Below are 13,010 nucleotides of genomic sequence, written 5' to 3' on the forward strand. Positions count from 1 at the left end.
TGAAAGAAATAAAAAAAACACAAAAACACACAACCGAGTTAAATGCTTAGCCAAAAAAATCCAAATTCGCAATAGCATCGGCTACGAACAAAAGTGCACTATAAATGTATATATATGTAAAGGTATGTTCCTAAGTAATATGCATTTACGCACCTTCATATAAATAAGTGTGTATATCAAAAAATTCAGATTCCTAAAACTAACGTGCAAAAAAACTATCAATAATAATTTTTATCTTATGCGATAATATAAATGCAGAATAGGCTGCCTAATAGCACAAATATATTCCGCTACTCCGTTCCTAGCGGCGCTGGTGGTTGTTGGCAATGTTGACGTTGACCGGTGGTACTGACGATGCTCCGTGGCGCCGACGCCGCGTGGCGACGCTCATTGTGAACTGCTGTGCTCCACTAAACTGGCATCGATAGCGCTCCTAAGGTGTTCTCCCTCTCTTGACGCACTTACATACCTCCCACTATGGTCCACTTTCTCGATTGTGGATCGGTCACCACAGCTCCGACGGTCGTTGACCCGCTCTCGCTATGTATTATATACACCGGTGGATCACCGCCACCGTTTTGGCCCAAATGATAGTGACGTCACGTAAGTGGCTTATACGCGTCGATATGTTGGCAATGAGCTAACTTCACTTGGGTCTTCGGAATCCGGAGTTCTACGTTTTTGTTGCGTTGTCGGCCTGGCAAGTAGTATGCAAATTCGTGAGTTTCTGGCCCATTTACGTACTGCCGCAGTTGGTGTAGCGACACACGCCTGCCTATTTGGGCGTTTCTGGTACGAGGTAGGAGTGTTGGGTGAACGCCGCCTATTGCTCGTAACGCGGCTTATGCACGTACCCACGCAGATAATTTGCGGCTGCGGACGTTGTTGTTGCTACTGTTATACCCTTGCTTTGCGTATGAGTGTGCGCTTATTGCAATTGTGGTGGGATGCGGGCGAGGATCTATATGACAAGAAGCTCCTAGCTTAGCTAGCGATATATTGCTCCCTTTTGCTGGTGATCTGTTGATAAAAAAACGTACAATTAATTACATATTCGCATACGTAAATGTTTAACACCGGTTACCAGAAAGCGTACATACATACATGCATAAGCGCACCTATGTATGTACATTCTAGTTCGCGGGCGTGTGCTTCTTGCACTGTCAGGCTTCTACATATTGTTACGATTATCCTCGAAACCTTGAGGGATTTCCCAAATATCTTTCGGCTCGTATCGCTGGAGTGTTAAATAAATGCTCACGATGAACAAATTGTAGTACAATTAACTTTATTGTACAACAAACAATTTACAATACTCGCCAATACCGTAAAAAACACTTTACAATACTCGTTAAAGCAATTACAACGCTTTACAAAACTTGTTAACACAATTACACTTATAGCTTGCTTATTCGCAACTCACTTTACTTGTAGCTTGCTGACTTGTAACTCTCCAACTCCGCTGTGTCGTGGCTCTTATATACCTGCGCTCGCACTCATGGCAACTCTCGAACGTTCTGAAGTTCATCGCTTATTCTCTTTCTCTCGCTGTTCGCAGTGTTCATCCAACTTGACGTTTCTCTTTGTGGAATATTCTGCATCATTCCTCGAACATTCTGCCTATTTCTCGTTGTTCGCTTTGTGTTGCCGCAGTATTCACCACACTGCCCTCCACCTAAGTCTGATCGTCCCGATCAGACGTACTTGCCGCTCCAAACGTTGCTTGTCTTTCATCTTGGTTCTCGGTCTCGCAGCTGTCTGGATTCGATGCACTGCGTCCCTCAGCCGTTTGTCAATCCTATACGGACCTCTCCAGTTACGTCTTTGCTTGGAGGTGAAGCCTTTCTTCTGTTGCGACATGTACGACCACAATGCGTTACTGGACATTGTTTCCGGCTTATCTCCGGGAGTGCACCATCTCACATGGTCGTGCTTCTGCCGGCCACGGTGGTGACCAAACCATGTCTCTTTTTGTGGGCACCCTTTTCGCCAGATCTATGCCGCATAATCTGTCCATGACACCCAGACTCCCGCCTTCGCGCTGCACTGCCTTTAGCACATCTTGATAAATCCGGTTTCTCACGCGGAAACTTGTCCAGTGTTTCCGCATCTCGCTCTTTCGGCGGCGTCAACCTCATTGACCGGACATCTGTAACCTCATCCTTGGCCTCCGGCTTAACTGCTCGCCTTTGCCGACCACCTTTTTCGGGACACTTCCACAGCCGTTTCCATTTCCGGCCACCGGCGTATCACCATTGCAACGTGGTTCAGTGGCTTTCCTCCTGCCGGAAGCACTGCCTGGCTTGCCATGACCACTTCCTTGCTGCGACCTCTTCTTCACTGAGCTGACGGAACCGTCACGCTTTTCCTGTATCGGTGAACCGATTCCTTCTCCTGACGAAACCACTCCGTCACCATCACTACCAACCTCCGCCCAACTAAGCGCTTCCGTTTCTGGTGGAATCATCGACACTTCCTCTAAGACGAACTGTCTGCTGCAGTACTGGCTGTCGTAACCAACCCTAAGTGGCACTTTCCTGTGACGATCTGTCAGGATCATTCTCTGGAGGTCAATCTTCATGCCTTGGCCAAGTAAGAAATCCACGCCGATGATGACTTCATCCACAATGTCTGCCACTATAAACTTAGTGTACGAGGCCCAATCGTCGATTATTACCTCGCATGGTACTTCTCCTAATACTTGGGTGCATTCACCAGTTGCAGTCTGCAGCTTTGCTCCAGGTAGTGGCTTCACATAAAAAGTGGCCAAATCCGGTCGAATAATGGAATGTGTCGCTCCAGTATCCACTGTCAGTACTCTCTCCTGCCCATTCACACATCCACCAATAGTGAGGTTGCTCGCATTCCGGCCAATTTGTGAGACGGAGATTATGGGCCCTTCAACTTCTGGAGCCAGCACGCGGCCCTTCCTGCTGGCTCGTTTCAGTTTAACGACTGATTGGAGTTGGCTTCGTCTCCTTCAGCCCTGCGTTTGCGTCCTGCTGAATTGTTGAGCCCACTGGAACTTGCGCTGCAATCGCGGGCGAAGTGGCCTGGCTTTCCGCATTTAAAACATTTGCCAGAGGCATTCATTTTCTCGCCCATCAGTTGGATAATCTTCTTCAGCATTTCATTTGTCTCTTCCGGTGTTTCCACTTCCACACGATGTGCTTTGTAGGCTGGTCTACTTAGGAGCGCCGCCGTTTCACGCGTCTGAGCATACGAGACAGTTTCAGCAAATGTTGGCTTTGGATTCGCGTACGTCTCTCGCTTGGTATACACGTCCCGCATTCCGTTGATGAACCTCTGGATTTTTACTCTTTCGAGGTGCTCACCAGATGCATCTCCAATTGCCAAATGAGCCAACCTTTCAATGTCGAAGGCGAATTCCTGTAAAGTCTCGTTGGATTTCTGGCAGCGATTCTCCAGCTCCATCTGGTAAATCTGTCTCCTGTGCTCGCTACCATAACGTCTTTCCACTGCACCCATTAACGCATCGTAACTGTTCCTTTTACAATCAGGAATAGTCTGCAAGATTTCTGCTGCAGGTCCATTTAATGCAACGAACAGTGCTGTAGCCGTATTTTCGAACTGGAGCTTAAAGACTTGGAAAGGAATCGTGCCGTCAAAGGATGGGGTCTTTACCTTGGGCGCGCTCGTCGAAGTAGCTGGACGATTCAACTGCATATCTCGGAGACGACCTTCCAATTATTTTACCTAAGCCTCAACTTTCTCCTTAATTAGCTCCTCGATTTTGTCTTGTTTTTCCTTAACAAGCGCTTCGATTTTATCTTGTCGTTCCTCGATTTTAACCTGTCTCTCTCTGAGTTCCGCGTTATCTTTGAATAAATTCTCCTGTAGCTGGGTAATCTTTTCATCTAGCTGCGATGACATGTACGTTTTCTGTGCTTCCAGCTACGATGACATGTGCGTTTTCTGTGCTTCCAGCTGGGACGACAGCTGTGATGACATCTGGGACATGGCGGCTAATATTGTGTTCATGTCCATAACTGTTGATGAACTAGGAGCATTTTGCTGTTCTTCAACCTTCCCGGATATCTACTGTACATCCTGCGACGAACAAGCAGCCTCATCCTTCTGTTCGTCCTTCGTTGATATCGCGTCGTCCTCACGAGCTCCTCAATTTTTAGGTCTTGAATTTTTGCCATTTTCAGTAGTTTCTCCTCTGGGATTTATTTACAATCCCACTTCTAACACCAATTGTTACTATTATCTTCGAAACCTTGAGGGATTTCCCAACGGTGCAGTGAACAAAGGTGGCGTCGTCAGTGGTACCGCTACTTTGGTTTTGCCGATTTTGACAGTTGTGGTATCTTGTAAATAAACCTTTGTTTACAAATCAGCGAAAGAGAAATTTGAATTAGAAGTGAAAAATCAGTTTAAATTGTGTTAATTTGCAATTAGTGACTGATTTTTATGTTGAAGACTGCGTAAAATCTAATAAAAAGAAGTGCTGTTGTGTGTTAAATTGCGACAGCCATCAAGATGACGGGACGAATCGCTGCATTTTGTCTACATAGAGCACGGCTAAGGCGTTCCCGAAATGTTTCTTTTATTACATTAACAGCATTTCCTCTCAATGATTTTGCTTCTGCTCCAAGCAGCCTCCATTAGCAAGTTAACTACTCAATCCCGCAGAGATGCTGCCGCAGTTTTCTGCAGCAGCCTTAATTGCAAAGCAATGGAGTGCACTAAAACGTTTGCTGCAGCAGCCTCGATTGCAAGGCAATGGAGTGCACTAAAATGTTACCTATTATCTAATAGATTAGGTAAAAATGCAATATTTTCGCATTTAGCAAAATTAAAACACATTTGTCGCTGTAAGTTGAACTGTTTTGGCAGTTTCAACTCGTTCTTTTCGCTCTATTCTTTGTTTACTTGTGGTAAACAAATGTCAACGCCCAGGACGGCGAAATCTTGTATTCTATCATTCTTGGGATTTCCCCAAGACCGATAGAATACAAGATTGCGCTGATTGATGTGGATATGACGTCATCGCAGATTTGCCAGTGGAGACAGCTGAGAGAGAACTGTCAGAGTGCATGTTTTGTAAACAATGGGAAAAAGGTTATGTTTTTAAGTACGTAAAGCAGAACATTTACGCAGTTATTGTAAATAAAATACATTTAACAATCTTTTCTCGTTTTATTTCTTTTGTTTTTAGAATCAACATGGCACCAAATGCTGCAGCAATAAATTACATAACTCTGGATACTTTACCCGGTAAGAATGCCGATGGCAATAATTTGGGTCCATCTAAGCAAACTGGCGTCTCCTGGGAATGTGATGCCGACGCAGCCAATGGAGCGCTGGCTATTGATGTGAATCAACGTAAGCGCGGATAAACGAAAACCAAAATGGTTCTGTGAAAATATAATTCTCTTCGGATACCTGCATGTTGCGGCATTATGTAGAGCTTGGCCATTCTTCTCCTCTGCGAAAACAACGCTTTTCATTTGTAAGTATTTTATTTATGCTTTGGAAATATGTAGTTAGTGGATTTTAATCTGCCCACCGTTATTCCAATGTACTTTAGGGATGGGTCCTTCACTAACTCGTGGTTTGTTGCAACCATATTCCGTTGGTGCTTCTTGTTGAACGTCATCTGGTGCGTTAACAGTGCTGCGCATAAATTTGGCGGTTGTCCCTATGACAAGTGAGTAAATACAATAAAAATAAAAAGTAAATTTTAAATTCAATGTAATTTTCCAGGAGTATTAACCCATCTCGGAATCCCGGTGTCTCGCTGTTTGCCTTCGGCGAGGGCTGGCGCAACTACCATCACGTTTTCTTTAGGGACTACAAAACCTCCGAATGGAGCAACTATTTCATGAATTTAACCACGACTTATTTGATTTCTTCGCTAAAAACTGTTGGGCATACGACTGAAAATCTGTATCTTCGGAAATAATTGAGAAGCGTGTAAATCGTACTGGCGACGTATGGCTCGGACGAGCTTTGGGGCTAGGGTGAAAAGGACATCACCAAAGAAGATGAACAAGGCATTATCACAGTCAATAAGGAATCGGTAAACTACATAAAAAATTATTCAACACAGGTGAATCTGATATACAATTGCCTAAAGCTCGCTATACAGTTCAATGCGAGCGTGAACGTGAACAATTACAAAGGCAAAGATTTCCATTTGTATTCTTCTGCACGCTCACAAACATACGTCAAAACATGTGCAAACTCAGTTGAGTGTGAGCTTGTAAAATATGCCTAATATACATTTTAAATTACTCTTAATTCTATAGTTCTGAAAGATATTTTAATTCTCGATCGTTTGATTTACTAACTATTGCAAAAAGTAAAGTAATACGAAGTTAATGGTCAAAATAAAAAGTTCACGCTCACGCTCACTTTGAACTGTATAGCGAGCTTTATATACCTGAGCATAAAAAGCATCTGTCATTAAGTCTGGGGAAAGCAAAAAGCAGTCAAAAGTGTGATTATTCTAAAGGCTTTAGTAGTCTGAACATAGTATTTTTATTATCTTTTGCAAACTGTAAAATGGCGGTTTATGTAAATATCATTAAACATAATTATAAAAAAAATATATATATATTGAGTTCATTTATTAAAAAGTAGCAAAATTTAGCTAAATTTCTGATATATGTATGTACATACATAAGACTAGAAATTCTAATTGGTAATTGCATACTACCTTGCCACCAAGCGCGGGTATAGCGTGGGGTATAGTCATTGTTGTGGATATGCAGTTGTTGTTGCAGTCTTGCGTTCGCGCAAAGAAGTTGTTTTGTCAAAAGTCCACAGATATCAAATTAATATGGTAATGTAAGTCAATTTTTTGATCTCTTTGTTTCAAAATTGGCGGCCCTGAAAAGGGCCATTTTTGTAGACATCGGTATATATCGCTGGAACTTACGACAACTGAAATAACAAAATATATTAAGAGTTCGAGTTAATATAAATAATTAAAATTAGAAATATTAAATAAAATTACATTTAATTTTCTACAAATTAAAATTATATGTATACTTACTTCTTGGCTAGTAACAACAATTGTATATATATATGTGCATGTATTCCCTTAGCCTACGTCAGTATTTTTTTGTATTTTCTTTTCCTTTTGTGGGCATTTTCAGTAAGTTCTCTATTTAATTTTCTTATTTTAAAAAACATTCTTGCCCTGAAAAATAACTTTTTTACTTTAATGTCGCAATCAATATGAGGTGCTTGCTCAATGAGCTTTTTTAAAAACTGACTCAAGCTGACGCATTTGTTCCATCATACTGTTACTGGGAATGGATAAACCACCTTCACTCAGGTGATTGGCCCAGGAGTGTGATGGATTTTCTTCACTTCTAAGGGAAGTGGAGGGAATATCGTCGCGTAGTTTGTGACAAATATAGCCAGCCAAATGCTCCAAACCATCGTATTCCAAGTCGTCAAAATCGAGTTGTTCTATCGGCCACTGTTCGGGTGCAACTTGCAATTTTTTTAGTATTATGCCTGTAGAAATAGAAAAATACAATTCAAACATGATGTTTACCCTGTATATTAGCCAGGTACTGAAGTTCACAACCCGAGTGAATTTCAACCCCATTCAATTTGAATTCAAAGTGACTTTTGTTGAAATTTACGTGGAAAGGAATTGCGAACCAGCCTGTACATGAATAAAACCTATTTTTTACCTGTAAGAGGCCCCTGGGATATTTCCAAATCTGGTGTATCGTCTAATTCCGGATTCCCGGTATTGGATATAATACCCTCATTGCGACCAAGTAAATATGTCCTCAGGCGGTATTTAAACTCTTGCCGATCCGGATGATCGTGCAAGCCTCCTTTAGACCGGATCACACCAAAAAAGTTTTCCAGCAAATCCTGGTTCAGACGATATGTCAGAACGTACTTAGCGTTGAAGCGGCTTTTTATGTCTTCAAACAACATCGTCAAAGCTTTGTTCGCCTGTATGATTCCTAAAAGTAAATATGAAAGCACATTTGTTTAATAACAGGGATATCATTATAAAGATGTATGTGAATTAACCTTTTTGAAACGGGAGCAAACTATATTTTCCAATGACTCTCATGTTAGTCATCATGTCTGTCATATCGTCCAGTATTCTATTTTGCTCATCTATGGCTAGACCATAAGCGTGGCACCGTTTCCTGGAGTCGGAATGTAGGACCATAACATTCATTAAGTCAAACCAGTCATTTGTCTGGAGAAATGTTTGAAATTATTTATTAAGATTATATGTGTATATGTTTACTTATATAACTTTATTATATATATATATATAAATTATATATATGTATACCTGTTTAAATAATTGGAAGCATTCATTCCAGTTGTGCTCAGCGAGATGTCCTACGCTCGCTGCCCTTGTGATCGCGTGAGCCACCGTATGCGAGAACAGTTTGGCTGCCGTTTTAACCTTCTGACGGTGGGGTCCAGTCACGGTCAAGTGGTTTGCCGAAATTTTATGTGTTATTGTCAAGTCCGAGGAGGTGCATGACAACAACTCTAAAATTATTTCTTTTTTCACCGGCCTCCCATTTATTAAGAAACCTTGGTCTAGAAAGTGGTTTCTTAATAATTTTAGTAAGTGGGGAACGTCTGGAAACACAAAAACTTTTTGTCCGTTGAAAATAAACCTGTAAAAAATCATATGTAGCGAAAAATAACAAAAAACTATTGAATTTTTAATTTACCACGGGTTATCTTCGTTAACATTTAATTCATTAAAAATTTGTTCCTCCAAGATCACACACCATTGCTACAACATTATATCCGCAGCTATAGTATTTTTCTAAAATGCTTAGGATCACATCATCCGTCATCTTACGATCAAAATCGTAAAACACTGACTCTTTCCATTTAGACATAAGTCCTAATTGAACAGTATGAGTATATGTATATATTGTAGTAAGTATTTACCTCTAAGCATTGCCACTTGCACATAATTTGCAGGCGGTAGTGTCGAGTCCGACGAAATATCATAGCAATAAGTTTGTCTTATTTTCATCTCGTCGAAACTCAAAACACATAGCTTTTGTAGCGTGTTCATGTGCGTAGCAGCTGCCAATATTTTAAATATCGGTTCAATTAAGCCGGTACATATATCCAATTTATGCGCCCATGTTTGGAGCGTACGTATTGCCGGTAGAGGAAATCCTTGCCTGTACATCAATTTATAAGCTTTGGGACTTGCAGCGTACAAAGTTATTGATTGCGCAATGTCCTGTTCTTTCCAGGTTGGCCGTTTAGATGGGCGTTTGAGTTGCGATATCTGGCCGAGTGTAAAACTCCCTTTCAGGTTTTCATCGACATTCCGAGATTCAGTTTCTAAAACCGAAATGCGGTTCTGCAATGACTCTTTCTCCCAAGCGTGCGTTTTCTGCTGCAGTTCCAAATCATGCTTCAACTTTGCAATTTCGGTACACTGCTTACTATTTAATTTATTAAGCACATTGTTTTCCCGTTGTAGTCGTTGTCTAAAAATAGTGTTTTTTATTTTTTGGATGACACTATTGTAGCAAAGGAACGATATGTGGAAGTAAATCTATTAAACTTACACGTTCGCTTTCAACACCTCAATTTCTTGCATGGTGCTGTCATAAAAGGAGAAGTCGTGAGGTGGTGATGTCGCGGCATTTATATAAAGAGGGCAATTTTCCTGGTTCTCATCTGTAATTTACTTGGCTATTATTTACTATCTAAGTTTTAAAATATAACTTTACCTTCAAACAACTCATTCGCTACGTTTGAGGGAGTATTTTCGTCTTGCTGAGCTGGAAGCAACTCATTCGCAAAATTTGTGGGACTGTTTTCGTCTTGCTGAACTGGATTTGCAGACGCACTAACGGGAATTGTCGGCACTGCATTCCGCTTCAGTAACCGCCTCTTAGCAAAACCTGTGTGTTTTCCAGAACATTTTAGCACTTTCAATCATATTGCTTATTATTTTATATGTCATCGGATGTAAAATGCTTTATGCATATAGTGGCATTCTTCGAGTTGAAAACCGTCCTGCCGCAGAACTGAATCCACTTTTCCACCAACGCCGGATCTGTCGGAAACTTAAAAAAACTTATGTCTGAAGCCTTGCTTTTGTTATTGTTACAACAATTCAACACTTCACACCTCATTTTATTATTTTTTTCAATAAAAAATCACATACAACTTTTAAAACGCAAATCTGCTTGTTAATAAACCGCACAATTTAAATTCACTTTACAAATTCAACGATTGATACACAACCAGTAAACAAAATCCCCGATGACGTGACGTTCTGTCAAAATTTTCAAGAGAGAATTAGCGGTATCACAATCAGCGCCACCTTCTGTATTCGTTTCACCATGGGAATTCCCAAATATCTTTCGGCTCGTATCGCTGGATTGTTTTATAAATGCTCACGATAACCAAATTGTAGTACAATTAACTTTATTGTACAACAAACCATTTACAATACTCGCTAATACCGTAAAAACACTTTACAATACTCGTTAAAGTAATTACAACGCTTCACAAAACTGGTTAACACAATTACACTTATACTACGTTCAAATTGACGAGCTAAACATATTAAATGGGCTTCAACCAGTTAAACAAAACATGTTAACAAACAAGTTAAATGGCATGCAATTGCTGTTGGAAAATTGAACCAGTTAAATCATTTTATTCGTTTGAAAACCAGTTCAGCGCAGAGTTGCATCAGAAGACTTTCTGCTCCGACCAATCAGAAAGAGGCAAAAGCTTTCATTTGACACGCCAACGTTCAAAAAATTTATATTCTGAAAAGTATTACAAAGTAAAAATTTCAAAAAATATCAAAATTGTATGCATGTCTGCCCGCCAAAAAAGAGACCAAAGCGGTAATTAGTTATTTTCCAAGAGGTCTCATCGAACGCAGAGATAAATAGTGCATACGAACTAAACATTTTGAAGCCTCTAAGTTATCCGTATGCGTTAATATCATGAAGCAGACATTCGCACAAAACAAATTGAAACACAAAAACTTGATTTTGGATATTTTTTTTTAATTGTAATTGGTAGTCAAACAACCGTCAAAGTTAACTCCAAATATTCACTGTGGACGATTGTGTTTTCCAAAAAGCTCTTTTTAATTTAACAAGTTAAATGGGGCCAATTTGAACGTAATATTATAGCTTGCTTATTCCCAACTCACATTACTTGTAGCCTGCTGACTTGTAACTCTCCAACTCCGCTGTGTCGTGGCTCTTATATACCTGCCCTCGCAATCATGGCCATTTTCGAACGTTCTGAAGTTCATCGCTCATTCTCTTTCTCTCGCTGTTCGCAGTGTTCATCCATCTTGACGTTTCTCTTTGTGGAGCATTCTATGTCACTCCTCGAACATTCTGCCTATTTCTCGTTGTTCGCTTTGTGTTTCCGCAGTATTCGCCACAATATGTATGTAGCCCTGATGTGGTAAATTATAATATTTAAATATTGCGCGCGCATGCTCAAACGCTCTTATTTGACAGGACGACACATTCACACACACAAAGACTAGCAACTGCTTTATGGAGCTGTATAAGAGTTAGCAAGGATTCACACCCTTGCACGAAAACTATGTTCCGCCACATCCACACACTGACACATTCACACTGTGCAAAACCTGGAGTTACACATCTTGCGCTGAAGCGGCTACCATAGTTGATCGAAGCTGGTAACCTTTTCCCGTAGCACCAACTGTTGCTGCCAACAAACTTCGCAATTGCGTTAGCGTTGCGGTTTGTGGGAATCCAACGCCCATATCTTGGAGGNAATATTCACTGTGGACGATTGTGTTTTCCAAAAAGCTCTTTTTAATTTAACAAGTTAAATGGGGCCAATTTGAACGTAATATTATAGCTTGCTTATTCCCAACTCACATTACTTGTAGCCTGCTGACTTGTAACTCTCCAACTCCGCTGTGTCGTGGCTCTTATATACCTGCCCTCGCAATCATGGCCATTTTCGAACGTTCTGAAGTTCATCGCTCATTCTCTTTCTCTCGCTGTTCGCAGTGTTCATCCATCTTGACGTTTCTCTTTGTGGAGCATTCTATGTCACTCCTCGAACATTCTGCCTATTTCTCGTTGTTCGCTTTGTGTTTCCGCAGTATTCGCCACAATATGTATGTAGCCCTGATGTGGTAAATTATAATATTTAAATATTGCGCGCGCATGCTCAAACGCTCTTATTTGACAGGACGACACATTCACACACACAAAGACTAGCAACTGCTTTATGGAGCTGTATAAGAGTTAGCAAGGATTCACACCCTTGCACGAAAACTATGTTCCGCCACATCCACACACTGACACATTCACACTGTGCAAAACCTGGAGTTACACATCTTGCGCTGAAGCGGCTACCATAGTTGATCGAAGCTGGTAACCTTTTCCCGTAGCACCAACTGTTGCTGCCAACAAACTTCGCAATTGCGTTAGCGTTGCGGTTTGTGGGAATCCAACGCCCATATCTTGGAGGGCGGCCGCAATTTCCTTTCGCTGCATGGACTCTGACATCTATAAAATTTTACTTATTTGTAATTGGCTTCTAAGTTAAACACGTCCTTTTCCTTTGCTTGTGACAAACGAATGACCTTATTTTATTGTTAATGTTGCCAGGTTACATATATTGTCTTTACATGATAACTGTTGCCAGATTATATTGCTACTTGTGTACTTATGTCCTACTGCAATACTTATATTCTACTACAGCTCACCCAACCTGACCTAAAGGAACAGTTTTTTTTAGCAGTGTTTTTTAGAGCAGCACTTCTTTCCGCGTAAGCGGCCTATGGCCGCGCTTAGGGATCATAACCCTTACGTAGTAGAATTCTCCTTTCTCTATTCCCAAAAAAAGGGCGGAAGCGTAAAGGGTGATATCATAGTTTCTTTTGCACAGAACTTCCTGAGCAGTGCTTTTGAACAGTCTTTTCTTGAGCGGAACTTTTTTCTAGATAGTCGACCTACGGCCGCGATTAGCGATCATAACCCATACGTAGT

The 13,010-nt window shown here is 40.9% G+C and overlaps 1 pseudogene; it reads left to right on the top strand.

Annotated features, from left to right (window-relative positions):
* Positions 1–5,546: 5,546 nt before the first annotated feature.
* On the top strand, positions 5,547–6,247 carry LOC108358297 (acyl-CoA Delta(11) desaturase-like; annotated as a pseudogene).
* The last annotated feature ends 6,763 nt before the right edge of the window (positions 6,248–13,010 follow it).

This window comes from Rhagoletis zephyria, unplaced genomic scaffold (assembly GCF_001687245.7).
Source record: "Rhagoletis zephyria isolate East Lansing unplaced genomic scaffold, Rhagoletis_zephyria_1.1 Rzeph_scaffold_00233, whole genome shotgun sequence".
Taxonomy (NCBI): domain Eukaryota; kingdom Metazoa; phylum Arthropoda; class Insecta; order Diptera; family Tephritidae; genus Rhagoletis; species Rhagoletis zephyria.